The 16,053-nt window shown below is 36.9% G+C and overlaps 1 protein-coding gene across 1 annotated transcript in view; it reads left to right on the forward strand.

Annotated features, from left to right (window-relative positions):
- The window catches only part of slc8a2b (solute carrier family 8 member 2b), a 127,992-nt gene that overhangs the window by 18,630 nt on the left and 93,309 nt on the right, over positions 1 to 16,053 (forward strand).

A 16,053-nucleotide genomic window follows, 5' to 3' on the forward strand; every position in this document is an offset into this window, starting at 1 on the left:
TGTAGAAAGATGTTTCACCATGTGAATGTATCTCCAACAACTTGCTCCTCTGTTCACTGTTTCTGAACCATGCTGCATTTATTTTATTGACCCAGTAGGTTGGATTTTCCTCTTCAAACGTACTAGAAATTTGTCCAAAATGACTCGTTTTAAAAAACTTAAATCTTTTTCAAAGTAACTTTGGATTGTTGAAAATCACTCAAAATTTGCTTAATGTCATTAAAACCTCAAACCTCATCTGAAAATGATCTAAATTTAGTTAGAATTAGTTGAAAATGACTCAAAATGTTTTGAGTCATTACAGACAGTATGAGACATTTTGGACAATTTGGAGTTGAGGTTATTTATAGGTCATTATGCTGTGATTTTACTGGTCACTTGAGATCAGTTTGGCCTGCATGCCGCTGAACTAAAATGACTCTGACACTCCTGATTTAAATCTCTTGTTCATGAGGGTCAACTTCATGTGGGTTTATGACACCATGAGTCTAGATTTTCTGTTTCTGGATCAGCTTTACCAACTTGAACATCGCTGACAAAGACTCCGACTACTTCAGGTTGTTTTAACCAGCAGCAAAAATGTGAGCTGTGGGGTTGTTTCTCAGACATCTACATGGAAACCTCTGAATTAAAACTGACACAGAGACAGAAAGAGAAACCGTATGTTCGGCTGGTTTCATGGATGGAATCATTAGTGAGGCTGTGTTCTGTACCTGCAGGAGGCAATTACTCGTTAATGTATGTTTGTTGGCCTAATAGAGATGAATGGACCAACTCTACCAGACGTTCAGTGACTGGAAATGCACAGAAACGTTTCGAATGTTGTTTCAAGCATCCCGCAGCAGTTGGAAGTTTTTTCACGTCGTGCAATTTTGTGATTTAGAGAAAAGTGAAGCGTGCCTGAATCACTTTCCTGATTCAGTTCCTGATTCGCTGCGAACACACACTCGGCATTAATTAGATATTTATCATGGGAACGTGCACGAGAGAAACGTGCGACTTGGAGTATGGAGGCTGGAAGGGCCGATGCGGCGCAGTGCATTGTGGGTAACAGCAACCGTGATGGCTCATTAGCTGCATCCTACGGCAACCTGGCCAAGTGGTGATGAATGGGGGCTGTTGGGGGTCGTTAGTATATATGTGTGTGTGTGTTGCCTTCACTGGTTTTACACACTGATCAGCCACAACATTAAGACCACTGACAGCTGAAGGGAGTGTTATTGATTATCTGTTTGTAGCAGGTGAACAGTCAGTTCTTATAAATGATGGTGGAAGCAGGAAAAATGTGCAGCGTGAAGATCTCAGTGACTTTGACAAACTGCGATGGCAGGAAGTGGGTCAGAACATCTCCAGAACAGCAGGAGCTGTGGGGTTTTCATGGTATGAAGTGGTCCAAGGATGGATAAACATTGAACCAGAGATATGATTGGTGGTTCCTAATGCTTATGGCTCCTGTGGTTTGATCCACACAGCAGCTGCTATCAAACAAACTGCTGAAAACCTCAATGCTGCTATGATAGGAAGTTGTCAGAACACACAGAGCTTCACAGTTTGTTGTGTAGCTGCAGACCAGTTACAGTTCTGAGTCCTTTCCACCACTGAAAGCTTCTACAAGCGTTAAAACTGGACCATGGAGCGACAGAAGAGCCGTTGTTTATCTGGTAAATTAATGGCACCGATGTGATGCTCTGAGCAACATTTTACATTCATGGCAGCATTATTTCCCTGAAGGCCTCTTCCAGCAGGATAAAGCTTCCTGCCACGCTGCAAACATGGTTTATAATCGGTTTGTGGAACATGACGTGTGAGTTTAAAGGCCCAGACTCCCCAGATCTCAATCTAATCGAGCATTTGTAGGTTATATGTTCTGGAATCTGGCTTCATCTTGCAGCTTCCAGGACTTAAAAGGTCCCACATGGTGAAAATCCATTTTTATAGTGTTTAGTGTTTGCAGGTGTGTAACAGGAGGTGTTGATCAGAATCAGAATCAGCTTTAATGGCCACACAACATACAAGGAATTTGGTTTCGGCTGTTGGTGTCACTCTAGGAACAGGAAAAGCACTCAGTACTCATCCACGGCTGCTCAGTTGTTGTATCATTTCCGACGAATTAAATCTTTAATAAAAAATGACCTTGCTCTGAGCGCAGGCGTGTGTTCTGCATGTGTACGTTATGTACGGTTATCAAATCATGTGACCTAAATATGTAGCGGGCAGCGGGAACTGATGGGACTCAGAAACACCCCCACAATTTAACCAGTTGTTCCTTGGATCATTTCTGATGGATAAGTCCCGATAAGTCCGAAGTGGTGGATTTGTATTAGGATCACAATCATGTGATCATCAGCAGGCATCTGATGTAGTGTTCACTTGTTGTATCATCTCACAATGATACAGAAATCTTTAACAAATCCATGGATCCAGACTATAACCCGCATCACTGCCAAAATCTAATCACTTGGTCCTTGTGTCATTTCTGACCTTCCCTGAAAATTTCATCCAAATCTGTTATTCCATTTTCAAAGGATGTTGCTAACAGACTGACAAACAGACGGACAAACATATGCCTCACATAACTCTGCTGTGTTCCCTGGTGGAGTAATAAGGAAAAGAGACCTATAAAAATAGCTGTAGAAAAAATATAAATACACTACCGTTCAAAAGTTTGGGGTCACCCAGTCACTTTCATTTTTTCCATGAAAACTCCCACTTTTATCCATGTACTAACATAACTGCACAAGGGTTTTCTAATCATCAATTAGCCTTTCAACACCATTAGCTAACACAATGTAGCATTAGAACACAGGAGTGATGGTTGCTGGAAATGTTCCTCTGTACCTCTATGGAGATATTCCATTAAAAATCAGCTGTTTCCAGCTAGAATAGTCATTTACCACATTAACAATGTCTACACTGGATTTCTGTACGTGCACATGCATCTTTTCACTGTCCATCAGTGCTTCTCTTCCTGCTGATGGAGCTCATATCAGGTTGTCATGAACCCAGAGGGAAACTGCAGCAGACTCAATTATTCCGTCCTTCTAGACCATCACACTCTCGTCCTGCCGACCCTCCAGCTCCGCCGCTGAGCCGCCTCTTTAAATATATCTGCAATTCCTCTCCATCGCTCTCTTTCTACAGAATCCACTCTCTCTACCATTTTCCTTTATATCTGTAGCTGTCTGTAAAATCCTCCTTCTGCTCCCATGATTTGTTCTTCCACTTATCTCTTCAGTATCTCACAGATGTGCCTGCTTGGTTTCACTCGATGAAAATTACATTGCTGTACAGCTAAACTGCATTCACAGTTTACTTTTTGTAAGAAAAGTGTCCAGCTTGAAAGAGATCTCAGAGGTTTACATCAGCACCAAGAAACTCATGTAAAACTCATGTAAATTCAACTTACAGTAAAATAAATATGAAAAATATTTTTTATTAGAAATTTGTGATGCTTTACAAACAAACTGGCAGAAATTACTTTTTTTTCCTCAAAACATACTTGAGATGCAGTTCAGTTGTATTTGGATCTGTATTACAAAAAACACAGTTTTGTCCTCAATGAGCAGAAACTGAGAGCCGTTAAAGTCCAGCAGGTTATAAATTAATTAAAACAACAAGAGAAGGCGCCCCATGTTTATTTAAAGAGGTGACATCTCTGAGGAAAAGACACAGAAGAATAAATCAAGTCTGTTTCTGTGCCGTAGAGATAATATTAAATGAGAAAAGTTGAGAATAAATATTTGAAAGCAATGCAGAATACCTGAGAGCTTTACTGCATTAAGTTTCTTTAGGTTTTCAGTTGTGTTTTCCATGAAATAAATCCAAGATATTTCCCTTGAATTGATGCAGAAAAGCCACAAATTGGTGAATAAAGCAGCCTCTATTTGATTTTAGTTGTTGTTGTTTTTTTTTTTGTTTTTTTTTTTTGTTTTTTTTTAAGTGTTAGTATGCGTTTTTGATTCATGTTTTTATTAAAATACCCAACTTGTGTCACTAAAATTACTTGTACTGCTGGAGCTAAAACAAAAATTTTGAACTTTAATCAGTGTGGAAGATGGAGATGCAATATTTCAGTGGATTAAATAAACTGAATTCAATCTTAGTTGGTTTTTTTTTTCTTAATTGTGATGATTTTGTCATGTTCTCTGAGGTTTTTGGTTGGAAGCTGTTGGTTTTTCTGTTTCCTGCCGTTGTCTCTATGTCTCATTTGGTCCAACTCAGCAGCATGACAGAAATAATAAGTTTAATATCGCTTTTTTCTGGTTAAAATATCCAACTGATTGTAATAGAGTCTGCCAGCTCCATGTAATATTCAACAAAAACCTAAAGATCAAAGAAAGGCAAAGAAACCCGACCTGCTGCCAGAGTGAAAGATTTTTTTTCCTCTCCACAGTTTTATTTCTTATTACACGCCAGGAAACCTAAAGTTGGATGTGAGCCGAGAGAACTGGGGAAATGTTTAGAGCTCTTTTACACTTTTTATAGGAAATCAGCTTTACTTTGGGCCGGTTTGTGTTGTTACGATAATAAATGGAGAAGAACAGCAGTTGAGGGATCAGCTACTAGGAGGTAAATGGTGGAGAATTTAGTTCTGTTCCTCTAAAATATGCGAGGATACAAGGAGGCAGGAAAGAAAAGAGAAATAAAAGAGGAGCTTTAACTTCTTCCTGTGGCGTATAAATGAATGCCGCTATATTCGACCCTAATGAGTTCACACCGTCCTGATTAATCCTTTCAATCTCTCTGAGTTCCACCGTGTACCTGAGGTTCAAATCTGGTCTCTGTGGTGACTTTCCCACACTCAGACAGACATATTTGTTTTTCCAGACCTGAACAGGAAAGTAGAAACAGAGATGAGGACGACTGGTGGAAAAACCTGAAATATTGCAACAGACATGGCGGTTTGCATAAATGAAATTTGCACTGACCAATCGTCATTCTGTTGAGCTCCTGTTTGTGATGCCAATTTGTTGTGGAAGTTCAGCGAGGTGGAGAGAAGATGTTGAGGCCGACACAGAGAGACACACTGGAGACTCTGATGACTTAGGTTGTGAGGAAGGTTTTCTGACGTCAGGAGAAGTGACACCAACAGAGCAGCAGTTCATGCAAGCATCAGTTCTGAGGATTCTCTTTTACCTTCAGGTATATATTGTAGTTGTGAGAAGGGTCAGATTTAGATTACAGATCAATATGGAGACAACTCGTCTGCTTAGTCACATCAGAATAAACTATATCTAACCTTGACCATATCAGAAAATCCTGGCATATCTTCCTCCTGCATTATCTGCCTGTCAGAAGGCCATATTAGGACGAGATAAGGTCCAAACCTGAGGATGGTTTCAGGCCTGCAGAGGTTAAAGGGGAACAGGGACCAAAGGTGGTTATCTGCTCTAACCTGGAGGAAAATTTGGGATGACATCAGCTAACAGCTCCACGGAAATAACTTAGAAAGGAGAAACAGCAATTTTTCCTTCACAGCGTCAAAACAACAATTAAAACTAGTTAATGTCAGATCAGGTGTGCAATAATATGAAAAATGCACAAGTATGTGTTTAAATAACATGCAGAGGGACCAGATGTGTTATTCATGCAGCTCTTCATTATACATTCAACTTACGTCAGAATTACTACGGTCTGACATAAGTCAATTTCCACCTTAAGTTGGAACTCCTTCAGAAAAGTCTCATTTGCACTTGGAAGCCATAATGAAGAACAAAAAATTAGCAAATGTAGCACAATCCAAGGCGGCGTACAACCGGCGAATGTAAACAAAGCCGTCTTATAGCGCCACATGACGACGTATTCATCCACCAACTAGTTCCATATAACTAGTTCCGACATAACGATGAAACGCTGTAGGTTGAGGACGTCGTAAACCGAGGACCCCCTGTAACGAGGTTGAAACGTAAAAAATGCTACACATTTCTGTGAGAGAAACTAAAAAAAAATCAGGTTTTCAGCTGCAGAGTCAAGTCCTTGGACTGATCTGAAACCTGACAAGGAATTAAAACGTTTATTCATCCTTTGAACTAATGTTGAAGTGGTTGGGTGGAAGTTAGTGGACGTCCTTGGTGGTCAGATTAAAAAAAAAGAGACGGTAACATCTCTGGTTATCAGAGCACATTTACATTCTGTTGGCGTCGTTCCTCTGCTGTCAGAGGAGCTGGAATTTAATGTGCAGTCTGTTTTAAATTATTCATGCAGCTTGCTTCTGTTCAGGTGGTAAAACTCTAAACCAAACGTCTCCTCGATGCAGAATTCTATGCGAGATTTAACAAACAGAAAACAGTTCCGTGGCTCTGAAGGCTGTTGTGAATCACCAGAAGAAAACTCTGAGGATTTCCTGTTTGAGGTGAATCTGTGCAGCTGCTTCGAGCTTCTAGATGCTGTTTATCTGCCAATGAGTCATATTCCTTTAGTTAGAGGTTTAATATGTCCATGTTTTACATTTAAAACGATCAGTTATGGTGTTGGAACTGAGCCTTTTCTGCTGCCAGTTGAAGCAAATCAAACTGATTTAGCAGCATAATGTTAGACAGCTGGTTTGGCTGGTCAGTGTGGGATGAAATATATAAATTTTTATCCCGTATTTACATTTATTGGGGTGTGAATACAGAATAGAAGTTAAATTCCTGCAGCTGTAGCATAAAGACGTGTTTAGCGTGCAACATGAAGTGGAGTCTGTCTGGTTTCCCTGATAAAGTTAAATACTTGTTTTCTGAGTTCAGTGGACATAAAAACAAGACGTTCAGTAAAAATACAATCGTGTTTTTTAGAAAGCTGAGGTGGAACTGACTCACTGAGGTCTGATTAATTTGACCTGAAAGCTTCACTGCAGTCAGACGAGACAAAAACTCAACAAAGGAAACAATCAATATTTAGATGGTTTCTCTATTATGTGAAAACTGGACGTGTTTCAGAACAGAGGAGCTGCTTCAGAAGTCTGTGTTTGTAGGAAAACAGAAAAAGCTCTGCTGCTCTGCTGATAAACCTCCATCAGTCACATCCACGGGCTGAATTCTAGCCTTTGATTAGTGATCGACAGGCTGAGCAGCAGATCAATCACAGCCCCGACATGTGGAATTACTTTATTCATGGCATTTTCATGAAACCAAACCACATTTCTGACACTATTTGTCACCAAACAGTCACCATTTCTCATTATTGGTAACAGCAGAGTAATTATTGGTCCCTGAAACAAACTGTAGACTTTCTTTGAGAAGAATCAATTCACATTTTTGTAGCGTGTCATGAAAAGAAAACAGTCTCATTCATATTTAAAACATGTACATTTCTCCCCCCAGTAAAAACGTGAGAAAGCAGCTCTTTTATTTTGAAAAAATGTTAAAATATTACATATAGACACAACTTTTCTTCAACACTGGATCATTTCAAACTTCTAATTTATGCTTTAAAAAATCACTAGAATGGATAAAATTCAATGTTAGATGCTTCAAATTACTTTTTTCTTGGTCCCTGAAAACAAAATGTAGAGTTGCTTTGAGAAGACTCACAGTAATCCACATCTTTATAATCTTCTTTAGAAGCTTCCTGGGCATCAGCAGAGTTCAGACCTGGTGCGGAGAAATCACCTTAACACGCGTAAAAAATCATTTTCTTTTCAATGTAGATGGAAACAGTTTACAGATTAAATCCACAGAGTGATCAGATTAGAGGAAGGATTTCTGCTGCTCATTCATCCACCCAGTCCTTACATAACAAACATGAGCTCATTTACTCGTGATAAACTCTCACTAGCTGGAAACACACTCTAAAAAATCATGTTTTGACTCAAGAAAAAATATGTTTGAGGTAAGACAACTTTTATTGAAATTATCTTCAATAAACAAACTACATCGAGCTGAAGAAATCTGATTTTCCTCATAAATCAAAGGTAATTGTAAATCATTCTTAATGATTGGCAGCAGGAATGCATGTTTTTAACTAACATTTCGATGTTATTTAAAGCTAATTTTCAAGCATCATGCATGTAATTACCATCATTTTGAGAACAAGTTTAATTAAGTTGCTATAATGTTTAGTAGCTGCAAGAGAGAATTTGAAAATCTGAACTCAAAGTGAAGGAAAATTTAATTATTAAGCAGAAATTTGAGTTTAAATGCACAAAATATTTCAGTTCATGCAACATTATTACATTAACTTAATATTGATAAATTTTAAGTGGTGAGAATGTACAGGGAGGTCACTTAAATTTGAATAAGGTGCAGAAATACTTGTCAAATAAACTATTTATTAACACTTTATTAATGTACAGTGCTGCTTAACTGTTGTGTTTCAGGTGATTTTAGCTTATTTAATGTCGATTATCATCATGAATCAGTTCCATTTGTGTAATTCATTTTCTACAAGGTTCAGTAGGACGTTACTGGAGGTAAAGTGGCAAATTTGTGCCTAAAAAGAAGAACAAAAGGTCTGCAACCTTTCAGCAAGGAGACTTTAATTCTACTCCTGATTCTAGTTTTACTTTCTGACTGAAGTCTCAGTTTATACCCACTGTTTATTAGACACCAAAACTATTCAGTTTGGTTTAGAAAAGAACTCTTTGTTACAAAATCGCACGGAAAATATTGTAATTTTACAGATATTTGCTGTTTTTTGATGAAAAAATATGCATATTAAGGATTGATTTGTTTTTTTACAGATATTTTCCAGATTTTCCCAGATTTGTTAAATTATCTAGTCAACTTGTAACTTTGCTGCACATTTCAGCTGCATTTACAGCATTTTTAATGTTTTCAAACAGCTCAAAAATAACTAAATGCAATATTTTTCAGGTAATGTTTGACCTTTGGGAGTCAACTGTGTTCAATTTTGAATGATTTCTTACTTTTAGACTTGTCTGAATTTAAATTTCCATTTAACTGAGAGAGAAATTAGTTGTTAGGAGCATTCAGAGTCAGATATAAACTGATATGTTGGAGATTTACTAATCATCGTCATTTTGTGTCGACACAGAGTCGTGTATCTGCAAAATATTAATGGAAAGACTCAGTAAATGTTGACATCCGTACTGAAAACAAGGTGTGATTTTGGCTTTCATGAGGAACATGAAATGACACTTCATTCAGGTTGGATTAACATCACAGGAGGAGTAATTTAATTCATTCATGGCTTCAAAGAGCGTTTTAACTGCAGCAATATAACAGGATTTGCTCTCTAATAGATAAAAACAGAAATTCACCGACACAAACAACCACACACCTGATGAGCTTCTACAGCAGGAATGTCACATTCATTTTAGTTCAGTTCCACATTCAGTTCCACATTCAGCCCAGTATGATCTCCAGTGACCAGTAAAATCACAGCATAATGACCTATAAACAACCACAACTCCAAACGTTTCCTTTGTTTTAGTGCAGAAATGTTCACATTTAACTAAGTATACTACTAAAGAGACACAAAATGACAAAAAAATGTACAAACAACACGACAAAATAGACAAAACAACAAAAACAAGACAAAAAAACGAATATAGCAAAACACAAAGAGACAAAAATAAGACAAAAACATAAGTGAGGCAACAACAAAAAATGCCAAAATTGTGAGATAAACGACAAAAGTCAGACAAAAAAAACAACAAAAACATGACAAAATATTACAAGAATGAGACACAAAATGGCAAAGAATGAGAAAAATGACACGAAACAAACAAAACAGAGACAAAAAGTTACAAAGAGACAAAAAAATGACAAAAATAGACAAAAAACACGTGACAAACACAAAAAGTCAGACAAAAAAGACAAAAATCAACAAAATAGACAAAATATTACAAAAATAAGACACAAAATAACAAGAACGAGACCAAGAATTTAAAAATAGACAAAAAACAGCGAATAAATAATAAATGACAAATTAAGACAAAAAACACAAGCAAGACAAAAGTGGAACAAAAAATGCCAAAAACATGCGACAAATGACAAAAGTCAGACAAAAAGCAACAAAAACAGGACAAAATATTACAAAAATGAGACACAAAATGACAGAGAATGAGACAAATGACACGAAACCATACAAAAAAGAGACAAAAAGTTACAGACAAAAAAAATGGACAAAAAGGAGACAAAAAAATATAAAAAAAGAAAAACGACAAAAATAGACTAAAAACATGAGACAAACAGTAAGTTAGACAAAAAAGACAAAAAGCAACAAAAACAAGACAAAATACTACAAAAATAAGACACAAAATGACAAGAATGAGACAAAGAATTAAAAAATAGACAAAAAACAATGAATAAAGTGAAACACAAAATAAGACAAAAAAACACAAGCGAGACAAAAAAGAAAACACAAAACGACAAAAACATGAGACAAATGACAAAAGTCAGACAAAAAAAGACAAAAAAACAACAAAAACAAGACAAAATATTACAAAAATGAGACACAAAGTGAATGAACAATCTAGTATTTTACTTTATGATCAAAACAACTTGTTATGGTCTAGAAATTATTTAGAATTTTTAATTTTACAGATTTACACTCTGCAGTTAATGTCTTCTCTCTAATTTTTACACTTTACAAAGTCATCGTTTGACACCTCTGAAAACTTGAATTTATTCTGTGGTCCAGCTCCTAAACAGGCCTAAATGTTGGTGTTTCCATCTGTAAAACCCTAAAACTTCCTCTGTTTTATGACACAGAAGTCTAGTTTTCCACTGAGCTGGTTTTTACAGAGCAGGACGTCACTCCAGGTGTAAATTACAGTCAGTTCAGGGAGAAGCAGCAGGTAATTGTGGGTGTAATGACTCTTATTACGGAGGTGAATAATGAAACAGTGACTGGCACAGGTAGCGTTAATCACCCCTTAAACCTCCAGAGGAATGAGTCCAGTCTCCTGCTGAACTGACTGGAGTGTTGGATTAAAACTCAGCAGGAAAGGTTGATTTTAGCAGAATATCAGGAATGATTTGTGCACTTTCCTCTCAGTATTTATCCTAAAGTTGGCAACGAGTGCAGTTTAAGTCGAGCAAACGGTCGCAGCCTCTCTAAAGTTGATCTAATATAGACGGTAAATATTTCAGAGTTGCTCTTCACACCTCCATGTGATCCAATGCTGCACAGTTGGAGCAGTTTTTCACACAACAGCAGGTCCAGTTAAAGAGTTTGTGACCTTCTGAGGAGTTAGAAAATTATTTGCAGACTGCAGTTGGTGCATCTTGAAGGTCAGTTTATGGTTTCTGCATTTCGAAGAGTCGACCGACGCGGATTTTGAATATCTAAAGTGTTGGTCCAGTGTGTGATTGTCCCCTTAGCCCTCATATCTAACGTAGAAAAACACATCCAGCTCCTGAGGATGTTTCTAAAGTGTTGCTTCCTGTCCTGAGTTGGTAGACAAGCACAGGATATCTGGAGAAGTTAGAACCTCCTGCTGTGTTTAAGCTCCGTCAGTGGACGGCATTTAGGAATCAAAGCATTCACCCATCCTCCTGCAGTGAACGCATCAATGACGACTCTTCTCATGAGTTGAGAAATCAAACACCTCGTTTGCCTACATTCCCACAGTTTTTAATGCACCATTTTTAACTTGTTCTGCATCATTTTATCATGGAAATGCCTTCATTTTGCATTTATGTGTGTCAGTTTGTGTAATTACGTTTTAGATATGTGTACAAAGAGAGTAACAGTAGTTTGTGGATTACCAATTTGAAGATTATAGTTGTTTTGAGTTGGTTTAATTTAAATTTTTGGGCAGAATGCTTATAGTTGAGTGTCTGGATGTCCACTATGAGCACATTTTTAGCGTTAAACACTACTTTTCTGCATTCTGTTGGTTTTTAGTGCACCAATTTGAGCTTTTTCTGAATCATTTTATGTTGAAGCTTTATTTATTTGTGTATTTATGCATTTATGTTTGCGTTTACATTTTACATACATATACAAGGCTTCTGAAACTGCTTCGCCCATTTGTTTATGGATGCTAACCCTAAGCATTTTAATAGTTTAGTTTTCGATATACATTTGAGCCTTTTCTGTGTCATTTTATCATGGAAATGCCTTCATTTTGCATTCATGTGTGTAAGTTTGTGTAATTACGTTTTAGATATATGCATAAAGAGAGTAACAGTGGTTTGTGGATTACCAATTTGAAGATTTTAGTATTTTTTGTGTAGGTTTAGTTTGAATTTTTGAACAGAATGCTTTTAGTTGAGTGTCTGGGCGTCAACTGTGAGCACATTTTTAATGTTAAACACTTACTTTTCTGCTTTTTGGCCATTTTTAGTGCACCAATTTCAGCTTTTTCTGAATCATTTTATGGTGGAAATACCTTCATTTACGCATTCATGTATGTCAGTTTGTGTAATAATGTTTTAGATATACCTATAGAAGAGACCAACAGTGGTTTGTGGACTACCAATTTGAAGATTTTAGTATTTTTTGTGTAAGTTTAATTAGAATTTTTGAACACAATGCTTTTAGCAGAGAGTCTGGGCGCTAAACACTTAATTTCCTGCATTCTGGTGGTTTTTAACGCACTACTTTGGGCCCTCTCTGTATCATATTTATGCGTCCAAGTGTGTGAAATGATGTTTTACTTATCTAGAAGAGCTTTGGTTTCCTCCATGATTGATTTGTGAAAAACTGTTTTAAAGATTTGAATTTGGACATTTGGTGTCAGAATCTTGTTTTTTGAAGTCACATGTGACTAGTGAAGTGTGATTCTAACTGATAATCGTATTTTACAGTGTTTGGGCGTCCACTGTGAGGACATTTTATAGTGCTGGATGCTTAATTTCCTACATTCTGGTGGATTTTAATGCACCAAATTGTCACTGAGGTCCACTGAGACTCCTCGGCCTCGGTGCTTGAGTTAAAGGTGAGATAGTTTGCACAGATGCCCTCAAAGCAACCAAAATGCTCTTGACCACGAACAGGAAATAGAAAACCTTGCATGCTCTCAGCTGTGATTTCCGTCCGAGCGTTTTTTTCACAGCAGCCTCGGGACTGAAACTGCCTTTAGAGCAGAGCACAATAACAGAAAACTCCCAGAATACAGAGCAGTCACGCACTTTTCTTTCCTTTTCTTCCTCGACGTTTTCCTTTCACGCCCTATTTAGCCTCACTTTGTCCTCACATTGTCGTCACTCAGCCGATGCTCCTATAGAGAGTGACTCACTGCCCTCATTGTTGGTTCGTAAATCATCCGGATTATAAGATGTTTAATGTCGCTGTGGAGCTAGAGTATCAGGTCTAAGATAAGTATTGAGGCCTGTCGTCAATAAAATGTTGATTTCTTCACTAAACGTGAATTATTCAGTTGGTGAAAGAGCGATTTAGTAGTAGATGAAGAGTAATTCACACAGAAACAGTGAAAACAGGGATAATAGAGCTGGAACTACAAGTAGTTTTCACTTCTGATCACATTTTAAGTCACTTCTAACTGCAAAAAAAAGTCTCAGTAGTAACAGAACAACCATAAATAGAAGTAGAAAGAACACAAAAATGGCTGTAATGCAGTATGTAACACTTATATTAACAGAAATCTGAAAGAAAATGATGCATTTCTTCATTTGTTGGGCAAAAATTAAAAAAAAAAAAAAAACTTGTACAACATTTTTCCCTAAAAATGATTTGAAATTTGTCCATAATTGCCCGAAACGATCCAAAACCTGTCCAAACTGACTTGAAAATTGTCCAAAATTACTTGAAATTAGTTAAAAATGAATCAAAATTGGTTAAAAAATGACTAGGGTTCAATATTTTTGAATTATTACCAACAGTTTGAGTCATTTTCTACTATTTTGTCCAGTTTTGAGTCTCTGCTCATCAGCTGTAGGAAGATGTTTCACCATGCTGAATGTATCTTCCAACAACTTGCTCCTCTGTTCACTGTTTCTGAGCCATGCCATTATGTTTTAATGTCCTCTCAGCCTAAAATTGACCAAAATGTAATGCGTAATTGCCCAAAACGACCCAAAAGCTGTCCAGACTAACACAAGAACTGTCCAAAATTACTTGAAACTGGTTCAAAACTAATCAAAATTGGTTTGAAATGACTTGGGTTCAAAGTTTTTGAGTTATTATGAACAATTTTAGTCATTTTCAACAATTTTTAGTTCAGTTTTGAGTCTGTGCTCATCATCTGTATAAAGGTGTTTCCCCATGCTGAATGTATCTTCCAACAACTTGCTCCTCTGTTCACTGTTTCTGAGCCATGCCATTATGTTTTATTGTCCTCTCCGCCTAAAATTATGTGAAATTTGTCCAACATAACACATAAATGCCAAAAACAACCCAAAACCTCTCCAAGCTGACTTAAGAATTGTCCCAAAAATTTTCAAAACTGTGCAAAATTACTTGAAGCTGGTTCAAAATGAATCAAAATTGGTTCAAAATTACTTATGTTTCTAATTTTTGAGTTATTATGAACAATTTGAGTCATTTTCAACTATTTTCAGTCCAGTATTGAGTCTCAACAAATCATCTGTAAAGAGATGTTTCCCCATGCTGAATGTATCTCCAACAACTTGCTCCTCTGTTCACTGTTTCTGAGCCATGCTGCATTTAATTTATTGACCAACAGAATGCATAATTGCCCAAAACGACAAGTGTTGTTTTCCGTTGGACAAATTTGAAATCCTTTTGGACACTTTTTAGGCTGAGAGGACCATAAAACATAACGTCATGGTTAAAAAACAGTGAACAGAGGAGCAAGTTGTTGAAACATCTTTACTGATGATGAGCAGAGACTCAAAACTGGATAAAAATTGTTGAAAATGACTCAAGTTGTTCGTAATAACTCAAAAACTTTGAACCCAAGTCATTCTGAACCAATTTTTAACCAATTTCAAGTAATTTTGCATAGTTTTTAAGTTACTTTGGACATTTCTCATGTCAGTTTGGGCAGGTTTGGGTCATTTTGGGCAATCAAGCGTTACATTCATCAAATCTTAAATCATTTTGGACATTTTTACGCTGAGAGGAGTAAATTAAACTTCATTTCAGTTTAACACAGAACTTTACATGATATTAAGACATGGAAAAGGCTAAAAAGTAGATGGAGCTGCTGTAATTAACATGTTTAAATATTCAAATGTCACATTGAGATGATAATATATAAACATTTCGCTGTGAACAAGACAAACTTCAGCATTCTGGGTTTTTATTTCTCTTCTGAAGGGAGAGTCTGCATCTCTGTGGATTCTGGGTGTTTTGTCTGAACAGCAGACGTTTCTTCGTTGTGATTTTCAGTCACGTCCTCCTCCTCCTCCTTCTTCTTCTTCTGCTGCTGTCAGGCTTTGGGAACACATTCGGGGCCACAGATAGATTCCCTGTTAGCACGTTAAGCCAGTCTCTTCGGCTCGGTGGGTTTTTACTTGACACCGTGGCGTCTCTGAGCTCCACCGACTGACGCTGATTGTCTGGAAGCTCAGCAGGCAGAGAGAAGATGATTGTTGAGAGACCAATTTGCTCGCTGATTTAGCCTCAGTTTATCCTAATGAGAGTGTGAGAAGCAGAAACAGAGGCCCTTTGTTTGTGTCTTCATTCATCAGTGTCCTGTATGGAGATGTTTGTGGAGGTTGGAGAGCTCAGCTGGAGATCTTCTGGTACCAAACTACCGGTTCAGTCTTCAGAACACAAACAGTCTGATTCTTTATTAACAGGTCAAAGGGACAGGAAAACTAACTGCGCTGCATTTTGGTAAGAAATATCCAATTAAACACTGTAAAAATATCTCTAAAAAACAAAAAAATTGGCAGCAAGAGTCCCAGAAAAATACATTAATAACCATAAAATACTAAAACATTCTAAAATGGTGAAAAATAATGGCAAATAAATGTAAAATAATGATATTTTTGGCTGATTTGAATACAGTAAAATGTGCAATTTTAAATAGTCACACACTGTAACAGGATGAAAATAGCACTTGTAAAAATATAGACTTTTATTGTGGATGTTTTTTGTTTTTGTTTTTTTTACAATTTTGGTCCTTTTTTGTGAGTCAACACAGTCAACATTTTTTCATATTTTTTCAGTGTTTTATCTAGATGTCGTCTGTAACTTCACAAAAGTGGACATTATTTACAGTTTTGTTTG

Source organism: Amphiprion ocellaris, chromosome 7 (assembly GCF_022539595.1).
Source record: "Amphiprion ocellaris isolate individual 3 ecotype Okinawa chromosome 7, ASM2253959v1, whole genome shotgun sequence".
In the NCBI taxonomy this organism is placed as follows: Eukaryota; Metazoa; Chordata; class Actinopteri; family Pomacentridae; genus Amphiprion; species Amphiprion ocellaris.